Raw genomic sequence first — 23040 nt, 5'->3', positions numbered from 1 at the left:
GGGAACAGCAAGGGAACGGAGTCATCAGGCTGACCTGGCAGGAGCGTAAAGCTCTGCAAGCTTTACAAACCCCCCCAAATCCCTGTGTCTTCTGCGCCATCCAGATAGCAGGTTGGACGTGGTGGCCATGCCCCTGTATTGCAGGGACGAGTAACTATCCCGGCATCAACACTGCCCATGGTGCTCTGGCATCGTGGGCAGGGAGATGGAGGGGTAGGAGCAAACCTGAGTCCTGCAGTTGCAGGTAATGGTGATTTACAGCAGCTTAGCTGTGCTAGCAGCGCCCCGGGCAGCAACTTTTCCAGCTTGTGTCTCGTTCTCTTCTGCAACGGGAGATCTTGGTAAAGGTCTGGCACCCGGGGGAATGTGCCCCTTCTCAAGGAGTCCCTTTGCTGTGGAAGCTGGATGGGAATAGCTGGAGGAGCAGTTGGTGCTTTTTCATTTTTGCTCTAGATGAGAAAGCGTCCCTGTTCCTGGCAGGGAGTTGGACTGAAAATAATCTTTAAGGTCCCTTCCAACCAGGAGCACTCTGTGGTTCCAGTGTGACTGGCATTGTCCCTGCTGAGCAGAGGACATGGGGGCATCTCGTAGCACTGCTCTGAAAACAATCCTCTCCACTGCACCCTTTACTACAGGAAGGCACTTGGGTTTCCATCCCATCCAACCTTGTAACAGTGGCTGTTAAACAAATAACAGCCCAAATGTCCGACACTGTCAAGGACTTTTCGTTCTGCATTATCATTTATGCTGATACTTGCAGATCTGCAAACGAGCTCACAACATAGCCAGCTTGTTTGCAAATCTGTAGATGACCAGAAAATGCAGTGTAAGGACACTGACCCTGCCTTGATGTGACAAGAGAGCACAAGGGTGGGTCCTGGGTGCTGGAATTGTGGTGGGCAGCTGGTTGAGGTGCCTGGAGGAATGTGGGGAATGCAGAGCACGTGTGGGTATCTGGGCAGGTGGGGCAGAACTGGGGTTTGAGGGGGAAAGCCTGGAACTGCTGGAGCAAGCTGTGAAGCAGAGGATGATGAAAGTGCTCAGATTGCCTGCCCTGAGGCATTGTTGGAAGAACCGGGGCATTTGGGACCGTAGGAACAAAGCTTTTGGTTGAGGGAGTTTGGGTGTAGCGACAGATCCCTCTGCTCTCAGCCCTGCCGTTGCCATTACCTTTGCTTACTCTTCCTGGGTGCCCTTTTTCCCTGGAGCCAGGGGGATGAGCTGCCATGCAGCTGCTGCATCTGCTGCTGCCAGCCCTGTGAGCCTGTCTTGGGCTGGGCACAGGCTGCAGGTGTAGCTGTGGGTGCCAGGTGGGTTTTGTTAACCCAGGGTGAGGTCAGGAGCAGCTGAGGCTGCAGGTTCTGCAGGGATGTCGGTCCTGTGGTATGGTGAGATGTGTGCAGGGCAAACAGCAAGTTCTGCAGCAGTCAGTGCTGCTGTTTCTAGGCATTGATCGTCATGCTTTGCATTTCATTACAGGCTTTGTGTCAGGGAAAGCAGGAGTTTGAAAACCTTTAAGTTCTGCCACTGCCTCTCCCTTTTAAGTTCATACTGTAGTGGTTTTTAACTATGGCACAATGACACTTAAGATTATTTTATCTTAAAGCAAGAGACATTAGAATGAAATCTGCTGCGTGGGAAACCACATCCCAAGCGAGCTTGTTGTCCCAGCAAATGTCTGTGGAGACGTGAGAGGCGGATGTGGAGCACAGTGGGCCTTGGAGTGTGGTCAGGCACTGTGGGACTGCCTTGGTCTCTTTGGAGATTTTCACCAATTCCCTTCTGGGTTTCTGTTGGCAGGACAGTCTTTCCAAGCAGAGAGGAGATTTGAACTTGGCACAAAGTCAGAAGATGCGCGTTTGGGGAGGGAATGTTGCTTCCTTCCCTTTTCTTTCTGGTCCAATAAATCTCAGCCTGTTTCTGAGGTGTTTCTCCAGCCATGACCTGGAGCAGGAGGGGCTGGGTGGAAGCAGTGCCTGGAGTGGTGTGTGCCTGCACCTCTGTGAGCTGTGAGGGTGGGTGTTGATGTGGAGGATGGGCATGTGTGCTTCCCTGAGAGCTGGGCTGTAGGAGGGAGATCTCGAGAGCACTGCTCTTCAACACTCTCTGGTGGGTGATTTACAGAAAGTCCATTCAGCTTGGGTGGGGTGTCAGCAAAATCTGGAAGGCTGCCTTGGTGCATCCATGGAGTTTCCTTGTGTGAAAAGGCTGGGTCTAAACTTAAGGAAGAATAGCAGTGAGGAGTTGTGGTGTTGTTCTGCAGTTGTGTGCTTAGCGTGAAACACGAGGTGAGGTGGTGTTTTGCATTTGTTCTGGCTTCTCTTACTCCTCTGCCATCTGCAGAAGTGATTTTATGATTTATTCTTCAGCACACGTAGCTCCTGGGAGGTTTGACCATAGCGCTTTCTGAAATGCAGGAGAAAAGAATGACTTTGTTTTAGTCATCCCAGAAATGTGACTCAAAATGTCTCACTATCTGGGCGTATCCAGAAGGAAGAGATGCCTACCTTCTCCTGCTGTTTCTTTCTCCTGTACATTGAAAGACTTCCCTTTGAGGAAGGCTACATTACATCAAGTTCTCCCTACCACCTGTAAACACTGAGAGTTACCTTGTTGCATGGCAAGCAAGGAGAGGCAGCAACACCTTTTTCCTCCCATTTTCTTCACACTTTGGAGTGGAAGTAAGAGTTGGTCTGTGAATTTTGGTGTTGGTTTTCTAAACTTTCCAGTCTTTTGATGAGTCTGTGGGTGTGAATGTCAGGATGCAGTACTGTCTTGTGTTGGAGTAGGCTCATGAGGAGATGGCACCAGGTGGAGGTTGTCCAGAGGAAGAGTGGTTCTTGGGGGGAAGGTTTTGTTGAAGCAAGAGAAGGCAGTAATACCACTCTTCCCATTCAGGATAGGTTTTGTTTCATTACTGCCTTAATTATCACAAACTTATAAAAGTTGCTGCTAAGCTTTGAACTGTGAAGTGGATTGAGACCAAACTGGATGTGGTGCAGGTGTGACCCACTGTCACTGGGGATATGAAGGAAGAAGTCTGAGAACAGACCAGTGGAAAGGCAGTGCTGGAGGTCTGGGGTTGTTGACTGGGCACTGCCTGAGCATTTCGTGTGCTGGCTCACCTCTGCAGCTTTCCTGCTGGGTGAGGAAATGCAGAGAGGTTCCACACACATCCCCTGGGCTCACAGGAGGCTGGGGGTGCAGGGCTGTGACTTCTCAGTGCTGTAGTACAGCACTCAGACATTCACAGCAGCCCTGGGACGGACATCCCCAGGGGCAGTGCAAATTGATGGGGGTGAGATTTCGGATTCAGGCAGCTGACTGAATCCCAACAGTGTGTGCTCATGCCCCAGGCTGTGTGCTCCTCTCTCTGCCAGCTCCCATCTTCTTCCACTGCCCTATCTGGCTGGCTGCTTCCTGTGGGCTCATGAGTTGCAGAGAGCTCTGTGTGTCACCCAAAGGTGACAGCACCACAGATGTGTGACAGGAGGGACAGAGGGAAGACTGCTGGGCATGGAGCCACTCCAGCAACCTGCAGGTTTGCACCCCTACCTGGTAATTCCCTGTGCTAGCAGAGTGTTGAGTGTTGTGACCTGTGTGAAGTCCACAGCTGACTATGCCCCACGAGGATTTGCCACAAATTCACTCAGAATGGGACACTTTGCCCTTTGGGAAGGATGCATTGCACTGGGAATGGGAACTTCTCTTGGCCAGTGTTCTGACCCTGCTTGAGCAATGGTGGCTGTGCATCACATCATCAGAGAGAGGTGAGCAGCTTTTTATAGTAATAATTAGGATCAGGTGATGCTATGTAATTAAAAGCACTGATTAATTCAGGTAGGGAGGGATGTTACTTTAAATGTATCTTAACCTTCTGTTCTGTGGGCATGCTAACATTTAGGAGGGGACTCTTCCTGGTTAGGATAACTGCTGGCACATTCGTTGGGAGCTGAGGATACATTTTCAGTACACTTGGAACTTGGAAAATGTCTAATTACTCAGATGACTAGGTACATTTCAGAAGTGCTTATTTGGAGGCTTTGTTTTGACTTTGTTTGAATAGCATGAAATGCCTAACATTTTACCTCGGAAGGAAATTGAATACAAATGAGGGCACAGGACAGGCTTTAAAAATATCTCTGAGGTGATGCTGAATGTGTGAGATCCATGAGGAAAAACATCCACAACTAAGCAATGGAGATAAACTGCTTAGAGTAAAGTGCAGTGCCAGAACCAGCACTTGGAGCTAGAACATCTTATTTCTGCTCCTCAGTCTTTGGGGAGGAGATCCAACCCCAGTGATCCATAAGTGTTCCCCATGTAAATCCTTCCACTTTGTGGAATGAATGTAATTTGGATGCTTGTATTATTCAGTGGAAGTGTTCTGTCCAGAGGCTGAGTGATTTGTTGGAGTCCAGTTCCAGTGAGACCTATTTGGAGTCATTTTTCAAGGTGAAGCTTGTACATGTCAAGAACAGCTCTTAAACAGGTCTTGAAATCTCAAAGCCCAAGTCTCTGGATGGGATTTTACATGGTTTTCAGCTGGATGCTTTGTGCATGGAGCATGGTGGGAGTGGAAGGAGTGGGCTGCTCTTTTGAAAGTCCTCTTTCCTTGCCTTCCACCAAGCAAGGGTACCCAAAGGATCTTCCCCTGTGTCCCCTGGCAGGTCTGGCCCTGCTTGGCAGGAGGTGACCCTGCAGCTGCTTGTCCAGGAAATAGAAGCTCTTGTCAAATGGAGCTGTTGATGCTCCACCTTTCATCAGCTCTGAGCGGGCGGACAATTTCTGTGGCTGTATCAAATTAGCTATGAAATGATTTGCATAATAGATTAATCAGCCAGCAACCAAACATCCCTCTTTTCTGCCAAGAAAAGAAAAGCAACAACTCAGCTGTTACAAGAGGCCATTATGTTCCTTGCAACCCTTAATCTTTCTTTTTTCCAAGAGCGCTCCGTGTTTTGGCCTCACGCAGGAAGCTGGCCTGCTCACTGGCTTCATTTGCGTCACATCTTGGCAGCTTTTTCCAATTCTTTTGGGCCAAATTTTGCCACCGTTATGGTGACCTTCTAGGGAGGGTATTTCCTATGGAATTGGTGGCTGGCTGCCAGACGACTCTGTGTTGCCAGGTCCTCTATTAGCCTTTGCCTTTCCATTGAAATTCCTCTGGGCCCCTTAGCTCCTTCAGAATTGTCCCATTTCCTTGGGAAGTCGGGGAGCAGGAGAATAAAGGGGAGCAAGCCACCTCAGCACATAACTGAGTGGGCAGGAGCTGGTCACTGTGCTTTCTTTTTCCTGTGTTTCTACCTCCATGTAAGCCAGCAGTGTGGATTTCCTAAGCTGTGTGGTCCTCCTGCTGCTCCAGATGTGACATCTGTGTGTCCTTGCCTGGCTGAAGGATGCCCAGTCAGTGCTGGGGGAGTTTTCAGTCCGGATGGATCCCAACGTGCGGATGATAAGAGGCTTAACTGGCTAATTGAATGTGATAGCGTGAAGCTTCTCTCATGGTGAGGTTTAATTGGATTATGATACTGTACAGTGATGTGGAGGGCTTGCAGGGCATGCAGCCAGCTTCACGAGGAGAGAGTGGATCCTTGCTAATCACTCGTTTGTTTAAAATAATGAATTGCCTGGAGAGCTCGGATGGGCGTGCTCTACTTGCTGCAGCCGGTATCCCTGGAGAAGGGATCCCTAAAAAACCACACGTGTAGACCCTGTCCTGGGGTTGGTGCAGCTGTAGTGGAGGGTCTCCAGGTGAGGGAGAGACTAGCTCCTTTTCTTTGGGAAGACAGATGTTGTGTGCTGGAGTCTGGAAGGCGTTTCCTCCTCTAGAACCACTTCAGCCTTTCCTGCAGAGCTTTCTGTGCCTGTGTCACTTGTCACAAGCTGTGCCTTTCTTTTGAGGTATTCCTTCTCGTCTAGCAGCTGCCAGGCTGCCTTCCAGCACACTTGCTTGCAGGGCAATAACTATTTTTGATCAGGAGCTCAAATGCTTCCCCTGCTCCAGTGGGAAAGCAGGCTGATTTTTAAAGTACGCAGCAAAAGTGAAACTGAGAGCAGCTTTTGGAAACTGTGAAGTTTGCTTGGTGTGTGTATAAACCAAAGCTGAGGTCTGCAGCCAAACAGTGTTCAGGTGCTCACCTGGCTCGGGGTATGAGTGGCAGCACCTGATTTTTGGGTGCATTGCCTGGGGGTTGTGTGCTTTATGGAAGTCACTGCCTGAGCTGCTGTTCTGGGAGTTCTTGCACTGAAAGTAACAGTGTTTGGTTTAGTGATGTTTCAAAAGGGTTTGAAATGTGCATGGTTGCTCAAATCTGATTTCAGAAGAGTTGTCAAGGAAAATAGCATTTGTTCTCCTGCAAGCAGATGGATTAGCATAAAATATCAGCTTTGATGTCATGTCAAGTGTGCTCCTCATGCATAGCCTTTGTACTGGTTTGGAGAGTTCATTGTTTGTCTCATCAGTGTTCGAATGGGCTGGGAAATGCCCCAAGGATGGTGTGTGTGTCATTTGGGCAGGGAGCAGCACCTGGACACTCCAAGCTTTTCATGGACTTGTCCTGTTCCTTGCTGTGGCTCATCCAAACAATTAAATAATGTCATCACTTTGCTGTTGCTGGGAAATGGCCATTTAGCCACTTTCCCCCCAGTGGTCTAACATGTGGGACCTCTCCCCCCAAGCTCTGGTTTGGTCTAATGATAAACCCTCTCCCCTCTCCTGCTTGTTGGCTTTTTTGGCAGTCAGGTGCTCTGGAGCCTGTAGGAGGAAAGTGAAAAGGAATAGCCAAGGGCAAATGTTGGTGTTTAACCAAAATGTGCAAAGCTTGCAGGTCCTTCTGGACTTCAGGGAGGTGGTTGATTTTTTTCTAAAAAGGAACAAACCTGGTGATCCAAAATGACCTTTTTTTTTATTTTTTAGTGTGTGTTTCTGGGGAGAAGTGGAGGTTTGAAGATGGGAGGCTGTGAAAGAGCAGGGCATGAAGGGTATGCCTGTGTGTGCAGGGTGAAGTGAAACGTGCTCCCTGCTCAACAAAGCACTTTATTTTGCTGTTTAAAATCTTCTGAAAAAGACACTGTCTGCTTTCATCAGATACCTTTGCTCTGTTGAGCTCAATTGTTCAATCTCTTCCTGCTCTTTTTATTTTTCTTCAAAGCCATTGCTGTGCAAGGGCTTGGAGGTACTCCTTGCTGCTGGTAAGTAAATATCCTGTGCAGGGGAGAGATTTCTGAAGGAAGCTTTACCTCTGCAGGGAGACACATGGGAGGCTGTAAATGGAGACCTGGGCAAACCATGGAGCTCACAAGGTGGTCCTGGCCTGTGTTTCAGGGGTTTCTAGGCCAAGACTCTCACTGATGGCCAAAACAAGCTGCAGCTCGCCCATGCGCTTGTCTGGTGCATTTCCCAACAGGCACTAGGCCAGATCTGGATATAGAGCACAGAATAACCCCCGTGGGGAGATTCTTAGGAAGCCTTATCTATATATAGTCCATATACTGTGTATCCCCTTTCTGCTGAGAGGACAGTCTGCCCTGGGAGCGTGGTTAACGCGGGTACCACGCCTGCCGCATCCCAGAGCGCTGCCGTGCGTGTCCTGGCTCCCTCCACGCTGGGTGGCACCGGGGAATTCTCTGCTGAGAGCCCAGCTGTGCTGTCCCCTGGGTCACCAGGCTGGTGGCACGCTCCCCTGGCTTGTCCTTGTCAGACAGAGGGAGCAGCTGCAGGGCTGGGGCGCAGCATTCGTGCCTGCGCCATTGGAGCGCACTGCTCTGCTGGGTGCTCTCCTTAGAGCCGTGACATCCTGGCTTGGCACTGACCTGTCATGGAAGGATTTTCATCCCAGTGCAGTTCCCTTTCTTGCAGCTACTTGCCAGGGTGTTCTGTCAGATGGATCTGCATGGACATTCTGCTGCTTTTGGAATGAGAAGCAATTTGCAGTGCACAGCCCACCTGCAAAAAACAAACCCATGAGCAGGTGTCTTGGATCAGACGTGGGAACACACAGTGAGGTGGACAAGGTGCCCTTTCACTCAGCAGTGTGGTCTCCTATTTATGTATGGGTGCACTTTCACCATGAGGATGTCACAGCCTTCCTTTCCATGTACTACATGACTTTTCCCAGCTGTTGCTCCACCATATTTCATAGCCTTCTTTCTACTGCAGAGAGTTTGCTGCCCACTTAGCAGTTCTGCAGTATGTCCTGAAATCGCAGCAGTGAGATTCTGGGGAGCTTGTACCAGCTTGAAACGTCAGTGAGCAGCTCACAAGGTTCTGTTGGAGCAGCTGGAGGCTCGGCTTTCTCTTTGGATGCATTTGGCTTTGGGACTGTGGTCCCAAAGGTCTTCAGAAAGCAACCCCATTTTCTGTGCTAGAGACACTGATTCCTTTCTCTTTTAGGGAGCTGGTCTGGGTGTAACTTCTATGAAAGTCACAGGGTTGTTGGAGGACATCTCATGTAGGATTTTACAAATATAGCAGGATCGTTTGAGGTCACTGAGTCTTGAGTTTCTTCAGGGATTGCACACTTCAGCTGGAGGCTGTGCCAGAGCTCGGTTTGATTGCTCTGGAGGGGCTGTGCTGAAAATGGGTGTCTGTAGTATGGGGTCCAATCTCAGTACAGTCCTGCAAACTTCCAGATCTAATGTGTGCAGTCTTCACTTCAGCTTGTGGCGTGTGTCCTGATTTCAGTGCTGCCTAGCCGTGTGATCGCAGTGTGTGACAGAGACAGGGCTGTTCTCAGCACCGCACTTGCAGTGCCTGTCTCCCAGCTGTGGGCAGCATCAGGGCTGCCTTCCTGCTGTCCATCTGTGCAGTGCCGGTCTGGGGGTGCCAGACACAAGCATTTCCCTCTTCTGCCAGGTTCAGCAAGGCTCCAGCAGCTTGGAGAGCTCTCTCAGATGTGTGCAGAGCTGTTGTGCTGTCCTGACACTGTAAAGGTTAGAGGTGGCTTTTAGCTGCTCCTCTGAAGCTGGTGTGCCTGGTGGCTTTTTGTAGACTACCCACTTTGGTTGCTGCTTGCCAGCACCTTGTGTGAGAGTTCAGATGGTGAGGTGGATCATCGGGGTGGAGGATATTGGGGGCAGAGGTGAGGAGGTGGGTTTGTGTTCAGGTGGATCAGTTCTGTGCTGTGCTTTGCACGATGGCTGTGCAGGTGAGGATGGAGCAGGTGACTCACCCTAGCACTGCACCACGTTTCTAACTCAGTGTTCCCTTCGGGCCAAGGAAATGACTTTGAATGGCTGTGGGAGGGGAAGTCCAGCCCCTTGTTTAGAGGCTGGTGTTTTAGCTCCGTGCTGTAAACCCTGGGTGGTCCAAAGGCTTGTGTGTGTTCTGCAGCTCGGGGCTGCTGTTGGCAGAGCTGCAGAGAGGGTCAGGGTGAGGATGAGGAGATGGCTGGAGTGGAGCTGGTCTTTCCCTTTTTTTTGTGAAGAAGGCTTTGGGAGCTGGGCTCTTTGCAGTGAGATTGTCAAATAGACACTTTCTAACTCGTGTACTTGACAGTGTAACCAATGGTAGCTACTAGAGATTGCTGGGGTTGGAACTGAAGCTTTCACACCGATTCTTATGCAAATTTAAACATGTGCTCCCGGCTTCTAATGGGACATCTACAAATACAACCAGCTCCATTCAGGCATCCCATCCATGCACTGGATCTGGAATTGCCTGTGGCTTTACAGTCCCAGAGCTGCCTCTGTAGCGGTTCCTCGGTGCTGTCCTTACCTGTACATGAGATTTCCCTGTAGATTTTGCCTAAGTCACCTGTGGAGGTTCAGGTGTGTTTGTTGTTGACACTGCCCATTGCCATCCTGCTCTGGCTCAGGAGCCAATGAGCCTGAACATTTCAGTGCTCTTTTCCTCGCTGATGGGTTGGGGCTCATTAGAGGTAAATTAAATGACCTTGAGGTCTGCAGAAAATAATCCGCTGTATTTAACACCAAGTGCAAATCATCTTAAGTTTCTATCCAGTAAGTTTGTAACCATGAGTTGATGAGCCCATTAAAAAAGTATTATTTTTGGGCTCTTGGGGAGGATGGGTGTCTGCAACCTCCTGATGCCGTCTCAAATTCAGGCTTGTTTTTTTCATGCATGTGCCACGTGGTAATCGAGCCCTTGGTGAAAACCATGTGGACTTAATTTCTTTAAAGTACAAACACCCTAGAAATGTTTGTTTATGTGCAAAATAATCTGCCAGTGACTGTAAGCATTTCCATGTTTCTGCAAGAAATGAAGGTAATTATATAATCAGCAAAGATTCATATGGCTTAACTTGTCTTCCATCTGGCATTAGTTAAATTGATGTTTTCATGTGCATGACCTTTCAGGGTGGGGAGGAATTATGAAAATGGAAAGCATGGCTGGAAAAGACCTTCCTGGGGCATGCAGCCCATGTAAAGGCTGGAACAGGTCCCCTGACAGATGCTGAGGGGAGCAACTCTTTCTTTCCCCTCTGCCATGGTCCATGTTACGGGGTAGGTATTTTTTTAGCTTGAAAGTGGGTGGTTTGACTTGCCTGTCCTATATGTATGTATGCATAAATGTATGGGCAGGCTAACTAGATTAACTGCAGCAGGAAGAGCTTCCTTCTTGAAAGAAAGCCATTGTTAGAGCATCACTTATCATAAATCTATAGCACTTGTGATCCTGCCCTCCTCCCATTTCCGTCCGCCTGCTGGTTTACAGTTTGCAGGGTCTGCTCTGAATTTTTCTTGGGGCTGTCCTGCAACCTTTCCTCTGTGATCTCTTCTTCTCAGATGGGCAGTTTTCAGCATCAAAAGGATCCTTCCAAAACGACCCCCTGAATGAAAATATATCTGCTGCTTTCTAGGTGGTAGAAAGATGATATGCTGCTTTCCCGATCAAGTTGCACCCACTGCCTCAAAATGAAGGATTTGCAAGGAAAGCTGAGAACTGCAAGAACTGGATCATATATATTTCATGTTGCTAGTGGCTTGTTAGGGGCTGAACTCCCTTTTATTTGCTCTTCTACTTCTCCCCTATGCTGTGCCTGAGAGCATGCCAGAATTTAAGGTGCTCCGATTTCCTTCAGGCTGGAGGGATCAGTGTCTTCTTTTGGCCACAGTTCTGCTTTATTTTGCTTAATAGAGCTGAAGACCATTAGTGGGGGCTTTGTCCTTGCTACACAAATAGACTTTGAGTGTCTCCAGGTACTTGGATAAGCTTTGCCTGTTTGTGTTCAGTCCCAGTGAGGATCTGAGACAACCACTGGCAGATACCAAAGCAGATCAGAGGATTTTTTTCTTCCCAACATGCACTGTTCAGCAGCTCAAGTGTAAAGCTGCTCACTGGGACAAAACTTTGGTGGCTCCTTACCCTTGGCCCAGGGGGATGTGCCTGAGGATCAGAAGCCTGGATAGTGCTTAGTTCAGTCAAACACACAGAGCTTTTTCCAGGGAGAAGGGGATCCAGAGATGGATTTTCTCTGTTCAGCCTTCAGTCAGCATGCTCTTGTTTTTCTGTCACCTAAATGGCAAGTCCTGCTGGGCATCTTTATAAAAGCATTTGTAATAAGCTTTTCTTGTTCGTTCAGTTGTTTCCTTGTTCCAGATCACAACCTAAGTGTCCTGGTGGCTGTTTGTGTTCCTGCTGCACCTGCATTCAAGGCCAGCTTTCTGCTGCTTGGGTTTGCATGCTTTGGTTTGCTTGGCACCATTGCTCTCCTGCAGGCTCCAGCAGCCTGATTGCTGGTGTTTGCACCTTTACACAGCACTCAGGATCCAGGGGATCTCTGGATTAAAAGAACAGTTTGCACTCGGGTGCTGGAGTACAGAAATCTGGTCCTGACCCCACCAATGTCCCAGCCATGGGCTGCCTCCAGTTTTCTGTGCTATTTCCTTCTGCCCTGGCCTCTCCCAGCATTACCACTGGCCCCTGCTGTGACTTGCAGTCCCAAAAGCAAAGCAGAAGGGACAGTAAAACTGCCTGGTGGACATCTGCAGAGTTGTACTGCTCTTCACAAGCCTTCTGGGGAGGCCTGGAAAGGCTTTGTGTCTTGTGTGCTTTCATTTTCCATCAACAGCTCTTGTCAGGAGAGCAAACAGGATACCTGCTTTGCCAAGCAGCACTGGGCAGGTGCTGGTGTGAAGCTGCCACCACTCTCAAAGGTGGTTCTTGGCTTTACACAGCTCTAAGATTTTTTCACTGTTTAAGGTTATTTGCTTTGCATCCACTAGGTTGTCGTGTTTCTCTCTGGTGGTGGTCAGATTTGCTGATGGTTCCTATTTCAGCTGGGAAAAATGCCCCTTGTTGGGATTCTGGTATGTCTGTATACAGAAAAAAATGTTGAGTGGGCTGGAAATAGCTTCCAGCAAAGTTGTATCAGTTTCTTGGAGCTCTTTTGTTTGGTAGAAATTCCTTTCTTTTCTCTCCCCCTTCACATCCCCCTGACAGCCCACCTCTTTTCTTCATGGGCTTGCTGAGGTATAATTCACAATTGAGTGATTGAAGTGAAATATGCACAGCTGCAAACGCATTTTTAAAATGATGCTTCATCCCTAAAGCATCTCTCTGAACAGGTTGGCAACCTCAGTAGCCATCAGAGTGCAGTAACAGAAAGGATTTTGTTGAGAACATTTGATTTTTATCAAGCTCTGAGAATGTGTTGACCACTTGTCACTTTTGAGTGCAGATAGGAAGTATCTGGAGTAGGGGAGATCTGTGCTGGGGAAATCTGTTAGATGTGTCCCTGAGAAAAGAGGACACAGCTGAGTTTTCCTCAGGTGGAAATCATATGACAGCTGGAGTGTGATAAAGGACAAAAGTTAGGAAAAAAAGTTTTCTTCACATTTGAAGCATCATATCCAGTTTTGCATGCCTTGCCGCTGAGTGGGGAATTTTTGCAGCTCTCTTTCCCTCTTTGGATCCATGGGATGCTTTTGCCATTCCTTGCTTTTCCTGGTGTGTGACAAAGCCAGGGAGTGGAAGCTGCAGTGTCCTGTTACAGTCACAATGGCCCAGTGCTGCCAGGATTTGATGTGGGGCTGCCTGAATCCCAAACACACCAAGATCCAATGTCTGTTTATCAACAAGGTGAAATGATTCATCAACATCTAGGACAGCTCAGAAGGTTTGAATCAGTTTAGTGGCAGAATTTGGTGTATTTTAATGTAAACAATTCTCTAATCTCTGGAAATTCAAAATTTCATCTTGCCTCCCACAGTTCCTGACTCTTGAACAGTAAATCAAGGCTCTTCTTCTTCTAGCTTTTGTTTCTGTGTTCTCTGTCCTCTGCCAGCAGACTGCTGCTGCTCCTGCTAAGTCTCCTGGGCCTATCTTGGTTCCAGAATTATCACCACATTTTCCAGGCTATTGCATGAGTAACTTTGGGCTTTTCTGCTGCGAGTGAATTCACCCTCCATCAGCTCTCCAAGAGGACCTGTTCTGAGTGGAAGCTGGTCTGTGTTTGAGGTGGGACATCTGCAAAGAGAGGACCTCACTGAGGATCAGTCATGCAGATTCAGGTGGGAAAACAGAGAGTGGCTTGGTAATCTGCAATTAGATGAACATTTGTGTATGATTACTTAGTGAATGATTTGCACAACACACAAGGTCTTAGTGAAACAGTTGTGCCACTGCTTCAGTTCCGGTGTTTCCCTTCAGCCACTTTCAAGGTGCTTCACAGTGATGGAAATGAAGGCTCAAAATAAACACCCTGGAAGTGGCAGAAGATCTACACTGGTGCTCTAGAGAGGCTGGGCTCACCAGGACTGTGCTGGAAACATAAAAGGTGCATAAATACATCTCGTTTGTATGATTAGCCACAGACCCTGATGCAAAGGTTGATGTGCTTGCTATTACCTGTAGTCACGTGGTGAAAATCAGAGGTTGAGTGTGGTCCTCTGAGTGAAGACAACATAAAATCAAGGGAAAATCCCATCCTGATGTGTGGTGCTTGGTCTTTCTCATCCCCACAGGTGCTCCTCAGCTGTTCCTGTGATGGAAATGCTCTGTGACAGCCTGAGTAAGCGTACCTAGCTCCAGATGTGCCATGCCTCATCCATAAGAAGGAGCACTGACCACAAAATGATGCTGATAGCTATTCCTAGCTCTTAACATCACTGTCATGTTAGCATTAGCTGGTTGCATCAGCAGAGGCATTAGAGGAGGATGTTTTCAGGGGGCTGACACTGGTCTGCCCATGGAGTTTGGCCTCCATGGATGATCTGATGGTGTGTGATCTTGTTCACAAATGGAGTAACTATCTTTTTCCTGCACAGGCTTCTTGGTAATCCTTCCCTGCAGTGAACCTTAATATCCTGCTGGAGAAGAGCAGCCTCTCATTCAAACTCAGCTTGTCCATGCCTCATTACCTTGCTCTGCTTATTTTGTAGAGCATCTACAGTTTATCTTGATAAATCCAGTTTCAGTGGGAACTCACAGGCCTGATGAAAGGTTTGGGGAACTGAATGGATTATGATGGTTATAAATTACTTTTTGTTTTATTGCTTGTATTCAACATTTAAAAAGTCCTACAGGAGTCTGGAACAAGTTCTGAGCATCTTGGAGCACCCTGTGTCTTGCAAAGCTCACTGTTTTGCTGGCTTACACAGGTCACACTGATGTTTCAATAAATATTCTTGGCAAATTGAGCTAAAGTTCGGGCACTTGGTTTGCTTTGCTGCTCCCTTATTGCTTTTAGGAATGAAATATCACCAGCAATGATGCTGAAGAACTGTAATCTCTAAATAATATTGAATCTCTGCTTGCCAGCTCAACTTCCCATGGCTGCTGAAGAGGTTTAGAGTATTAAGGAAATGCAAATGTTCTTCTGAGCAAGCCTCTGTATTCTGCCTACCACTGCAAGTGTTTGGCACTGGGATTCTTCTGTACTTCTTTAGTAAAAATTGTGGTTGCTTTTTTCCCTGATAAGCTTAAATGTGATGTTAGCTTTCAGAAAAGAGTGTAAACAAAGTCTGAGCTGCCAGGCTTTCTCCTTTTTTCATGAGAAACACAGAGAAATCTCAATCATGAGGGGGTTTTACAGAGAATAAACAGAAAACCTTGTGCTGAGTTATTTCCAAACAAGTGCTTGATTTTTCAGTAGCAGTTCTTTAAACTAGAGCATACAGGGTATATTTAGATGTAAGGAATCGTGCTGTGGGCGGAGGCACTTTTCAGGTTTTGTTGAGAGACATTTTGAGATCACCTGGAGACTGGGATTTTCCCTAAATGAAGCCACTATTTCTAAGAGGGTATCAGAAGTGGTCTGAAAATCCAAGTTATTTGTAAACCAGCTGAAGTGCATGTCCTGGCTGTCCCTCAGGCCAGAAGGGTGCAGGTGCCTCCCCACTCAGGTATCTCTTCATGGCAAGGGAAGGGTTTTTCTTCCAGTCTTTACCAAAATCTGCTGCTGCTTCAGTGTAAGGTCAGCTTTAAAGCCTGCAAGAGATCCCAAGAGTTTCTGTTCATTCCTGCTCTTCTGGTGGGTTCTGCACTTTCCAGGGCTGCAGTTGGAGAGCTCGTGTTGTGCTTGGCAGCAGGCTGGGCACTGCACTCTCTGTGAGCCTTTTCAGTCCACTTCAGCTGGTTTTGGAAGTGAAAATGCTGCTTCTGGTTCCTGCTGGAGTTCCATCCCTGGCAACAGCACTGGGAGTTTTCACTTCAGCCGTTTCATTCTTGCATCAGCTGGGGTTATGTGCTCAGCTGTTTGGCTTTTGGAATCTCGCTGGATCCCTTCTTTCTGCTCTCTGGTGATTTCCTTCCCGGCTTATCTGTGCTCTTCTGAGCAGACAGTGTGCAAATGAGCAAGTGCTGCCCAGAATATTTGATGGAAAAAATGCAAGGGATATCTGCTGGAGCACAGTGTAGCTTCCATCAGAGGCATTTCCTTGCAAGGAGTGCTGGATGCTTTGGCGTTTTCAGACTTTTTTTTGACCACTGTTAATATTGGAAAGCTCCTCTCAGTTTGCCCCTTCCTTTCTGGGGAGATAAATCTGCAAGGGACTGTACCTTTCAGCTGCTGTACCCTCAGTGTTTTGTTCCAGTTTGAGGGCTGTTCATCAGTGTTTCCAGCAAGTTTAATGCTGAATGCCCCAGCTTTAGTGGCAGGATTTAGAGTTCTTTGTGAATCATATTTAGTGCTGATGGAGGCTGCTTTTGTCAGCTGGCTGTTGTTGCCTTGTAAAAACCAGCACTGTTCAAATAAATGCTTCTGGGAAAGAGCCACCTTTCTTTTATAACTGTTTTAATGTGTTTGATTTGGGAACATCCTTTGAGCTGTGGCCAGAGAACAAATGGATTACCAGTGCTGCAGTGCCAGGGTTGAAAGCACCTGTGCACAGGTGAGAGCTGTGGGGCTCAGAGCGCACAGCTGAGCATCACACAGGGTTTGGGTACAGCTGTGGAAATTGCTCTTTGTGGAGCTGGTGTTTCTCCTAACCTTCCTTCTTGACCTGCTGTTGAATACATTGGGGTTTAGAGTTTCAGTTCTCCTTCCCTGTTCAAGTTGTCAGTTCTGTATTTTTGCACGCTGGAGAGAAATCATATTTTGGGGTGCTAAATAGTTCTCCTGTGTTTTAGACACAGTGGGAATTGTGATCAACAGCTGTTTCAAACTTGGGTAACTGATTTTGATACTTCTTTGGATGTCAGACCACTCATCTCTGGAGCCAGTGGAGAAGGGAGCCAGCACTAAAAATGGAGCAATTGAAGGAATAGTGCTGACCATTGGCTCTGAGAGGTGTTGGGGTGGCTGGCTGCTCTTGCCTGTCTGGAAGAAGGCCAGAATGGCAGGCTTGCTGCAATGGGAATGGTATTGGGAGCTGTGTTCTCCTAGCCTGAAAGCAAGCCCTCCAGCAACATGCTTTGCATATTTGATTGCTGTGCTGGCTAATACCAAACGTACCATCAAAGTTCACAATGTTTTTTCACTGCTGCTAGCTGCTCTGGCTTTGCTCTTGCAGGACACTGAGTTCTCAGTAAAGAAGCAAACAGCTTTTTGGGGTCTAAATTATGCCTGTGTGGTTCTCCCAGCTTGTGTATGTTGGGCCACATGGCAAATTCCACAAACAAAAGTATCTTCACTGGTGCTTGAGACAGATGGTTTAAATTGAGGTTGCAGAAAGTGGTTAGGAATGGTTCACCCAGATGGGCCAGCAAGGCAAAAAGCAAGTTCAAAACCATAAAACCCACCCCCAAAATTCATTTAAAAAAACTCCTACAACAGTTTTCAGGCAGTCTGTGTATTTGAAACAGCGTAACGTGGTTGTATTCCAAAGAAGCACCAAGAATTACATGGCATGAGGATCTTGGCTTTGAGTGGGTGTGCTGTGTGCCTGACTTGCTAGTGAACTAGGAATTGTTCTTGGATGGCTGAGTGAGAAGTAATTTGATGTGACCCGTGGTGAGAGCCAGTCTGGTCTCTGGGGTGACAGGCTGTTCAGCTCTCCTCTGTGTCAGGTGATGTTGTGGGAGCTCTTCAAAGTGGAGAGAAATCAGGCAGAGGGATGGCACACTGTTCATGCCCTGGGAGCAAGTTCATCTTTGGGCATGCCAAGGAGCCATCTGTTTTTCCTTGACTGCTTTCCTAGCTGGAGGCTTCCTAGTCCTACTTTCTTCTGCTGAAGAGATCACAGTGACGGATAACCCGAGCAGAACTGAGCCTTCTTTGACATGAGCCTCAACTCCAGGCTCCTCCTGGCATCCTTTCTTCCTCTGGATGGCTGATGTACAGACAAAGGGGCAGATCAGAATATTTGATGCAGAGTCCCTTTTCTCTAAAGACTTGTAGGCCTTGGGGACAGTGTGCTGTGACTGTGCTGTCTGCCCAGGGCACCAGGTGGGGAGCAGGAGTGTGTAGAGCACAGTGGGCTCCTGCTGTGGGCTGTTCAGCAGTGGAGACAAAAAGCAGAATGACACCAGGCAGCTTGAAAGTAGTTAAGTGCAGGAGTACTTGGAGACCTGTGCTTCCTGCTCTCGAGAGGAAAATCCTAAACACTAAACCAGAGTGGGCTTCCCTCTGGATGTGCCTGCACTCCAGCCCTGGCTGGCTGGGAGGGGGAGCTGCTGGGGCACTGGTTGTTTGGAAAACAGCATTCTGGACACAGCAGGGAGGGAGGATTTGGCAGCAGGCTGTCAGAGGGGCTGGTCTCACCTGTAGCAGGGATGCAGAGAGGTTGGAGAGGGGCAGTTGTGACAGCCCATGTTGCTGTGCAGATGTTACAGCTCCCAGCCTGCGCTGCTGCTGGGTTTGGGGATGCTGTGCTCATGGATATGCTGGGGGAGAGCATAGGGAGGAGAATGAGGTTACCTGTGGAGAAAAACTGTGCCTTGAGGTGCTTTATTTAACCCTTTCATCTCCCTGTAGCAGAGCTGGCTGCCACAGGGAGTATTCCCTTGGGTGTGTGCTGGAAGGAGGCTGGGTGCAGCTTGGGAGGGGATGCTGCTGCTAACCAGGAGAGATGTGCTGTGCAAACCGGGACAGATGTGCTGCTCCACACCTTGAGGTGAATTGCACATAGCTGGAAGCCTTTAGCTCTGTGTTACAAATACATGTTATGGTTTTGGCTTTTTGCAAATATTAGAGTGGATACTATATGTGTGGTGCTGAAATGGTTTTTAAGGTATAGTTTTTCTTTAGGAGTACCATAGGCTGATAAAGTGTCTTTGTAATAAGTGAGCTGCCTGCTTGGTTGGATAACACCCAGTGAAGATACTGCTGCTGATACACCAGCTACTAGCACTGACCCTCTGGAGAAATTGAAGACCACAGCCCAAATTAAGACTGATTAAAAAAATAAATCAAAACCCCAGCCAAGAAACAGGCATGCTCTAAAAAGGTGGACTCAAGGAGTGGCCATGTAAAACAGTTCCTAGAATATGGAAAAGAGTTTATAAAAAATTTTGAAAATGTATGCTAGGTCTGTGAATATGCAGGGAGCTGATGAATTTAAGGGATGTCTCCAAAACAGCAGGGTGCTCTTGGCTGAATGTCAAGCACCCTGACATTATAACCTTTTGCTTTATTTTTGTCTCTTATTGTCTTTTATTAAACTTTTTAAAATCTACCAAGAAAGTAAACCTTGTTTTTCACACTCTGATGGTCTTTCTGAGCTGCTGGCAACTTCATGTGGCTCCTGCTAGTCCTGGAGGGCTCAGGGGCAGATGGGAAGGGCTGCAGGCAGGCAATGATCTGTAGTGTGAAAAATCAGGTTTATTTTTTTGGTAGATTTATAAAATTTATTAGCCCGTTGCATATTTATAGACTTATCATATATTTTCAAACTTTTTTACAAACTATTTTCTATATTCTAAGAATTTTACTTTTTGAGTTTGTTTTTTTTTAGAGTATGTGTGGTTTTTGGCTGTGGTTTTAAATTTTTTTAAATTATTTTTTTATTTGGGTTGTGGTTTTCAATTTTTGTAGACGATTGGTGTTGGTAATTGGTATATTAGTAGTAAGTGTTTTTACTGGGTGTTATTTAACTAAGTAGCAGTTCAATTACTACAAAGATACTTTATTAATTTGTGTTACTCTTAAAGAAAATGATATCCTAAAACCCATTTCACCACCACACATACGGTATTTACTCTAATATTTGCAAAAAGCTAATAGCATAATGTGTATTTGTAACATGTAGCATGCCTGCAACAGCAGTCCAGTGGTCAATGCTGGCTGGGGCAGGGTTGCATAAGGAAGGCACTCAGGGGTGAGCCAGGGACTGGAGGGGCTGCTGGGCTTGTTCCAGCTGTGAAGGTCTCTGCTCTTCATCCCCCACCCCCTGGTTTGTTGTTTTGCATTCTTCCTCCCAGAGTCTCCTTTGGGTCCAGGGTGTGATTCGTTTGCTCATTTGTGTATCTTTCTTTGCCAATGTGTGAGCTGCTCTCCACCCTGGCTGGCTCACGTAAACTTTGTGGGTTGTGCCTTTGCTTTGTTGCCGACTAGCTGAGAGATGAAGCCCTAGCTGCAGAAATGGCTTGTCCAGCTCACATCCTAAAGGCTCCCCCATGCTGGCAGTGGTGTTTTGGCTGAGCTCATTAGGTGCTCAGATGGGAGACTGGCATTGCTGGGCTCTGCTGCAATCTCCTGCAAGCTTGTGAGACCCACAGCTGCCACAGGCTGTGCCTGGTCTGCCTCCATCTCCTTCCTTCCTGGCTGCTCCAGCTACTGCTGAATTAATACAACAGGTATCAGATGTGTGTGTGTCATCTGTAATGTAGGAAATACAGTCCTGGTGTCTGTCATGGCAGCCTTAACCATGAATCAACTTTTTGTTATTTGCTGACTTTATTCTTTGAAGCTAATAAAGCATCTTCCTGCTGCCTCAAAACTTGGAAAACATTGATCAAACCTCATTCATCAGTACCCCAGGCAATTTCACTGGTGCTCAGTTTGGTGTCAGGATGCTGTGCAGTCCTGTTGTTCTGGAGGATGCTGGGTTTGGAAGAAGCAAACCAGGAGAGATGTATTTAACTGCGTTTGTGCCCGTGCCTGGCTTTGCAGCCAGCATGGTGTGAACACCTAGGAGAGTTTGCCTGACTCCTTTATACTCCATAGCCTGAGAAACAGACTTAATCCCTGCTTTGTCAGGGTTGGGTTTTTTTCCTGCTTTAAGCCACCCTATAAAGGGATTTGAAATCATCAAATTGAATAGTAAGAAACCAATGTGCAACAATGTGTGCGGGAATTGAGATCCAACTGGGGCCAACAGATGTGTGAAGAGCTATCCCTGCTCTTGCTGAGAGGATTTCCTGAAGGGAGAGAAAGCTGCTGTTTCTCAGTAGCAGAGTTCAGAGCATGTAGCTGGAGGTGAGCAGTTGGTGTCAGGCTGATTTCCTGCAGGGGTGACTTGGAACATGTCACTTCTTGGCCAGGTAGAGCAGAGTGTGACACAACTGCCACAAGAAACTCTGCTTGGCTACCTGAAGAGTGTGTGGAGCTGAGGGGATTTGGCTTTAACACCTGTGGGGATTTGGTTTTAACACCAGCATTGCTGTGTCCCAGCAGTGCCCTTTCCTTCCAAGTTTTATACCTTTTTCTATTTCCCACGCTGAAGCACTAAGAAATGAGATGTGCCAATGGAATAGGTAAACTCTGCTTTGTGGGTTATTTGGCTTGCAGGGACCCTGATCCCTTTGTGCCCTTGGCGAGCCAGCCAGCAATGTCTTGACCTACTGAAGGAAGACATCTCTCAGCATTTTCCAGTTGATATGTTGGATTAGAGTATCTTAAGCTCAGCTGTGCTTTACTGCTTGGTCATATTAACTTCAAGTAGCAAATGTGCCCATGTGGAGTTCTAGGGTCTTGTAAAAATTATGCAGATCTACAAAATTCTAACATGCCCACCCTCTTTTGCCTGCTCAGTTTGGAGTAGGCATATCTGTAATTTATTTGAAATGAGCAGGGCAGTATTTCAGCTGTAAAAGGATAGTGTCTGTCTGACCATGTGTGTCCTTGTGAGGTCCTGGCTAGAACCTGTTGTGTAAAATAAGCTACCATCCTCCTACCTGGCTGAACAAGACCTGCTTGCTCCAGCATTTCTTTTGTATTTCTATAGCTCTTAGTCTCCAGAATCTTAAGAGCTTAATTCTCTGTATGAATGCTGGGAAAAGGATTTCAAGATCCTTGAGAACAAGAACAATGAAAATACTGGCTCTGCAATTGTTTCCTGGCTGCTTAAACCTTACTCAAATGGATTTATAGCCAGAACAGCTGATTAAAGGTCAGCTTAGTGGGAAATGTGAATGAAGGACTATTAGGTTTCTTTGCAGGTTATTCAGGTTATGTTTCTGTCATGGCAGAAACTGGGGTGCCTGACCTCTGCCTCCTCTTTTGATTTCACCTTGCCTGGAAACTTCCCTGATAGTGTGACCTAAATTAAATCACGTTTAGGGAGTTGTCTCATTAAGCTTAGGAAAGTGAGGAAGCATCTTCCTGCTACTGCTACCCTTAACCAGAGCCTAAATCTGATGTGTCAGTGACATCAGAGGATGGTACTTCTGCCCTGCTTTCTCCCCTAGCCAGCTCCTGGGCCAGTACAGAGCCCTGCCTTTGGCATGTAAGTGCAGCAACAAGTTTGTCCATGTGCTGTTCTTTTCTTCCTGGTGCAGCCAGCTTGGTGTGCTGCAGACATTCATACCTTCCTGGAGCAGCTGTCTCCCCAAAATGCTGTGCAGGCTCCTGGCTCTGGCCCCTCCTGCACAGACACATGTGCAGAATGACTCTGTCTGGGCAAGGCGTGTGTAGGTGGGCGTCTCCCTCCAGGTCTCCTTTGAGTGGCTCGTGGTTTATTTTGGGACTGATGTGGGTGTAAAGTGTCAGCTCAGGAGGCTGCTTGCTGTCCTGAAATGCTGAAATAACTTGGATGAGGTGAAACCGTCCAGTGGCCAAATGGAAACCAATTCCTTCCTTATGGCCATCAGCTGATTGAGGTTTTCAGACCTCAGAGGAAAGTGAAATGCTTTCCCTAGGAACAGCTCTTCACAGCTCTGAACCTGGACAAAGGGTATCTGTGTCCTACAGTCTTCCTGCCCCACTCCCATCTTGTATTTGGATTCTCCTATAGCTGTGGATGCATCCTGTTATTATTCTCTACTTCGGTGGGGTTTAATTAAAATGCAGGTCTTTAATTTTTAATTTTTCCTTCCTGTTGATTCGGCTGTCTCTGCGTGAACGAGGTCTCGGTGCAATTACTGTGCTCCCTGTGGAGAAACAGACATTTAATTCAGCAAGGCAGACTTTTTCTTGGAGGGGCTTTATTTTCCTGATCTTCCTACTCAGAGGGATGCAAAAGCAAAACATCCAGTGAGTGAAGAATGCAACACTTCGTTTGGTCATTCTGGACACGTTGGCTGCATCTCAGTTCCCAAAATGTTATGTTCTCTGCAGAGAGCTGCCTCCTTAAGCAAAGGGCTTGTGGGGAAGCTACTCAGCACAACTTGCATTAGCAAGGCAAGTTGGAACCATTGGGTCAGGCTGAGGTTTCTCTTTAAAACTCTGTTCTTGCAGCAGTGATGTAAAAAGATGGAGTTTTATTGTAGCATTAAGCTGTCTCATAATTTGTTAACCTGAAACCAGGCAAGTACCT

At 47.3% G+C, this 23040-nt stretch overlaps 1 protein-coding gene across 10 annotated transcripts in view; it reads left to right on the top strand.

Annotated features, from left to right (window-relative positions):
* The window catches only part of PACS2 (phosphofurin acidic cluster sorting protein 2), a 77893-nt gene that overhangs the window by 816 nt on the left and 54037 nt on the right, over positions 1–23040 (top strand). The gene's annotated exons all lie outside the window — the stretch shown is intronic.

This window comes from Catharus ustulatus, chromosome 9, assembly GCF_009819885.2.
Source record: "Catharus ustulatus isolate bCatUst1 chromosome 9, bCatUst1.pri.v2, whole genome shotgun sequence".
In the NCBI taxonomy this organism is placed as follows: Eukaryota; Metazoa; Chordata; class Aves; order Passeriformes; family Turdidae; genus Catharus; species Catharus ustulatus.
Note: the sequence above shows the minus strand (reverse complement) of the source record. Positions and strands in the feature narration are given on the sequence as shown.